This window comes from Triticum dicoccoides, chromosome 7A, assembly GCF_002162155.2.
Source record: "Triticum dicoccoides isolate Atlit2015 ecotype Zavitan chromosome 7A, WEW_v2.0, whole genome shotgun sequence".
In the NCBI taxonomy this organism is placed as follows: Eukaryota; Viridiplantae; Streptophyta; class Magnoliopsida; order Poales; family Poaceae; genus Triticum; species Triticum dicoccoides.
Genome location: NC_041392.1, coordinates 161,095,274 through 161,100,523, shown reverse-complemented (window position 1 = coordinate 161,100,523; position 5,250 = coordinate 161,095,274). Strand labels below are relative to the sequence as shown.

The 5,250-nt window shown below is 46.0% G+C and overlaps 1 pseudogene; it reads right to left on the bottom strand.

The window, feature by feature from the left end:
- Nucleotides 1–4,787: 4,787 nt before the first annotated feature.
- Nucleotides 4,788–4,926, bottom strand: LOC119334889 (annotated as a pseudogene).
- Nucleotides 4,927–5,250: the final 324 nt, after the last annotated feature.

The window sequence follows — 5,250 nt, the reverse complement described above, 5'->3', positions numbered from 1 at the left end:
GAGTTGAGGTCGATGGAGTGTCAGGGGGCCCACGAGACAACGGGCATGGCCAGGGGGGTAGGCGTGCCCCCACCCTCGTGGACAGGGTGTGGGCCCCCTGACGTGGATTATTCTTCCAGTATTTTTTATATATTCCAAAAATAATCTCTGTTGATTTTCAGGTCATTCCGAGAACTTTTATTTCTGCACAAAAATAACACCATGGAAATTCTGCTGAAAACAGCGTCAGTCCGGGTTAGTTCCATTCAAATCATGCAAGTTAGAGTCCAAAACATGGGCAAAGTGTTTGGAAAAGTAGATACGACGGAGACGTATCACACAGCACTTGTCCGTTTTGCAGCGGCGACCTTATACCTGATGGAGGCCGCCCACGACCATGTCGAGGCCGCTCATGCCCAGCTCTTGGCGGTCACTGCACAAAATGAATGAAGCTTCTCCAACAACGGTCGGCAACCCACGGCCGAAGAGCTGGCAATCGCCGAGAGCGTTCGAGCAGCCGTTCGTTTCTCCGTCGCATATCTTGCGACGACGGAGCCCGTCCAAGCCCGGATCGCATCCGCCCACGCCCAGCTCGTGGCGGCCTTTTCCAAAGAGATGGCAGACGCGGATGGTGAGATGCTTGCCAAGTATGGTGCGATGGATGCCATGGAGCCCCTTCCCCAGGAGACCGTTAGGCGCGAGCTGGACATGGAGGCGGCGGTGGAGATCAACGAGCACTAGCCGTAGTAGTACTCTTTGTTTTGTTTAATTAAGAGCGCCGGTCTTTAATTTGCTAGAGTAATGTTTAGGTCAGCTAGCTCTGTTTAATTGCTGAACTTGCTCGATTAAGAAGTGTGGGTGTGCTGTAGTCTCCTTTGTGTACCCAAATTATGCAATGACGTGGATGACCACTGTAACCATGGAAATTCGAACCAAATTTTTTTACGTTCAAACTCATCACACATGGGTTAAGCTATCTGAATTGTTTGTGATGTTCACATATCGTACATGGTTCGGAATAAGGGACCGTGTCTGATGACGCTTTGCGCGCTAGTTTTTTCGCTGAAGCAATTCCAAATTTTCGGCTTCCACGGAAATATCTACCTCCCCGCCCCCTCCCCCTTAGCAAAAGCCACATTTCCCCTGTTTCCACCTTCCTTTCCAAGTTGAAATCTTCACTCCTTGCTTGCAGTGCCCCCTCCTCGTTGACGACCCTCCTTCATGCTACTCGGTCTCGTCTATCCAGGCGGGTAATCCACACCCGACCCCCATCCTCCTCCTCCTTCCACATCCCACATGCCCCGACCGCCGACGCGCGCGCGACACCTTCCACCTAAATCACCGACCCCTCCACCAAATAAGCGCGGCCCTAAGCCATGGTGCACGCAGTATAGCCAGGATCTCAAGGAGCATTTGGCAGCAGAGAAGCAAATCACGGCCACACGCGCGGATGAGGTCGCTATGGCTGCCATTCATGCTGACCCCCACATCTTGGAGGAGCACCTTGCCATTTGGTAGCTACGCCAGTTAAGCATGCTCGGTTTACCCGTTGCGTGTGCTGCTCCTGCCTTTCCTTCACAAATTATAGTGAATTGTGCTATCTAATTTTAGCATGCAATCTGTTGCTCTAGTGTATATGTTCTATATGTCTTGCAGTGTGGTGCTCACTTATTAACTATTTTTTAATTAGTTATCGTCTTCACTTAACTGTTTGGTTCAATTCTGCAAATGTGATGTTCAATTCTTCAGGCTCCAATTTTGTATTGTCTTCCATGTGAGAAATAAATCGAATTTATCTCTAAAAAATACATGAGAAACAAATACAATTGTTGTATTTCCAAGTTGTCAAGCATGCTTGGTTTGGTTATACATTGTGCAATGTGGTGCTCAGTTAACGTTTGGTTCATTTGTGTTGTGGTGTTTAGTTAACTGTTTGGTTCAATTCTGCAATGTGATGTTCAATAGTTGTGGGTGCATTATGTTATTGTATACCATGTGAGGAATAAATTGAATTTGGTTGTAGTAAATACATGAGAAATAAATACAATTGCTACAATTGGTTGTAGTTAACTGTTTGGTTAACTGTCTGATCTTCTATTAGGAGTATGTTATATTGTGCAATGTGGTGCTCAGTTAATGTTGGTTCATTTGTTGTGGTGTTTAGTTAATTGCTTGGTTCAATTCTGCAATGCAATGTCCAATTGTCGTGGGTAGAATTTTGTATTGTTGTGCGTGTGAGGAATAAATCGAATTTGGCTGCACTTAATACATGAGAAACATATACAAGTGCTATATTTCCTAGTTCTTAATCATGCTTGGTTTGAATAAATGGGTTTTCCATGTGGCTTGAATTAATCTGATGAACAGCAATGTGCTTATTTTTCATCAACATATTTTACTGATAGCATGCGAACCCTTACTTAACCTGATGACTAACTACCATATATGTGTTGCAAGGAAACAATGGGAAGCACCAAGGTTTACAATCGAGGTTAGCACGTGCATGGTTCGTTGTCTAATAGCACATTATTGTGCAATTGCAGGAACCATTCTAATATTTTGGTTTTTAACAATTTGGTCTTGCACATGTAGGTCCTGCTGTCAGAGGTTTTGATCCACTGTTCAACCCTTTTTTGCATATGGGGAAATGAGTTGTCCATGAATATCAATCAAATTAAGAAACTCAGAAAGATTGTTAGGATAAAGAAATTAGCGACAAAAAACAATAAGATCTTTGTCTGCACAATGAAGAAGACATTAGTTCACTATAATATGGTACTAACTATTATACCTTGCCTTTTTTTATTCCTTTGCCCCATTTCCAATATAGAGAAGATATTTATGCACATCCTTGTTTTCAGGCCTTTCCAAAGCAGTTCACTAATGATTACCTCTCAACCCACATCTATGGTCAGGAGGCAAGGAAGGTTTTCATACATCACCAACGGTTCAATATTGAAGTATTCCTGAAGAGGACGAAGGACGGACGGTCAATCATCCATAGACACTGGCCTAAAGTTGCAAAGACCTTCAACATGAATGAAGGCTCAATATTCGCCTTCCGCTTCAGCAGTTTTCCAGATGAGATGCATCTATCTATATACCATCTATGATGCTAATTTCGAAAGGTTATACATGTTGCATGTGAAATTTGGTGTTGGTGCAGATGTGTAATGGGGTAGCTGAGTGCTGAAGCTGTATCATGTTGTACTCTCATGCATTTCAATTATGAAATTCTGCTTCCTTAATATGGAAATGAAATATATTATGTGCTTAATATGAATGTCAATTAGATTAATAAATGGATTATTAATAATAGGGTAATTAGCCTGCTAATGGCGAATTAGCCTGCTAATTGGGTTTTGCTGTTGCAAACGGTTGTTGAAAAAATACTGTGGGCGATGACCTTAGGCAACACACACAGTTTCTAGGAATAAACCGTGTTGGATCAATGAACAATCACACACGACTTTCTCTTAAAAACTGTTTGCATTAGGCCACCTTGCGCAAACGTTTACCACATAAAAACTGTGTGTGATGGACAGCCTTTGCCACACAGTTTCTTCTATGGACTGTGTGTGATACATTCAATAACGCAAACAATTTAACGGAAAAAATTCTGTGTGATGTACCTGTGAACGAAAACGTTTTCCTTGGAGCGACTGTGTGGGATGTACATACGAACGGAAACGTTTAGCGGGGACTAACTGTGTGGGATGTACTTGCGGCCGGAGACAATTTCACCGTATAATTGTATTTTTTAGCTCTATTGTATGTATTTCTGTATTTGAGCACTCGTCGGTCGCACACGACCTCATTTTGCCGAGCGTGTGTGCCAGGAGGGCATATCCCTGATGGTTTCTAGGCCGTGTGGGAAGGACCCCCCTATCGCCCACACTCATTAGGCGATGGTTCCAAATGCCATCGTGGAAAGGGGTTAAAAACCGTTTGTATAGGACAAATGCGTACCAGTGACGTGAGACTATTCTTGCTAATGATTTTGCAAAATAAGAGGAGATGGGTGGCCTAAACATCGGTGCCACCTATCCGGAGATAGCTTGGTGGCACTGAGCATGTGCTTCTTGACATTGGACCCCGTGTGCCTAACTGGGTAGAGTCCTCTTCTACCCCTGCCTTGAAGGAGCACCTTCTTCGTTCCCCGTTCCTTGACAAGAAAAGAATAGGGATGAATTTCAACAAAAGAATCATTATCAACAGCAAGGCGGCTAGCGGAAATTAGACTTTTGATGGCTTGAGGTACATGAAGAATGTTGTTTTGGATGAAGATCACGGTCAGGAGTGTGAATAGCTGAATGACCAATGCGTTTAATAACCATACCTGATCCACTAGCAGTATGAATCTGCTCGTTCCCAGTGTAGCGGTCATGCACGGTCAGCTTTTCCAGATCTCCCGTGATGTGGTCGGTAGCACCATGTCCAAGTACCAGTTGGTGTCCACCCCATACTATGGTGCAGCAAGGTTGGCCAACTTCTCCTCCACACCTTGGTAGGATTCGTCGTAGCGCTTCCAGCACTTCCAGGCTAAGTGGCCCATCTTGCCACGGATCTGGCACTGGACCCTAGAGGCGGAGGCATATGGTTGTTGTTGTAGTTGCCCCTGCCACCGCCGTTGTTGCCGTTGTGTCCGCCGCCGCCGCCGCGACCTCCTGGTTTGGAGTAGCCATCGCGGTCACCACCATTCCTGCCTTGTTTGTGGCTGCGATCACCACCGCCACCGCCGTGTATGCGGCCTCAAGTAGCAGCATTGGCAAAGGATTGCGACCCTCCGCCCCGAAGATTTAGCCTCGTTTCGAAGCTTAGCAGTTGTGAAAACAGCTCGGCCACGATCACCGGCTCCTCCCGGGAACACATGGTGGACACCACCGGGTCGAAATCTTCATCGAGCCCGGCCAAGATGTGGGAGACGATGTCGTCCTCGTCCACCCACTTCCCTATGGTGATCAGTTCGTCGCAGAGGGACTTGATCTTCCCGATGTAGTCGGTGATGGAGGAGTTGCCCTTCTGCAGGTTGGCGAGGGCGATCCGAACGTTGCTGCTCTGGGAACGGGTGTGAGATGCAAGCATCCCTTCAATAGTGTTACAGAGCTCAGCCGAGGTGTGGCACGAAGCGACCTGGATGGCTATCTCACAAGGAAGTTTCGTCGAGAGATAGGAGAAGACTTGTTGGTCTTGTGCATACCAGGTTTGGAACTCAGGGTTCGGCACCTTCGCCATCGTCTTGCCATCAGATGAGGTCACGTCGATCTGCAT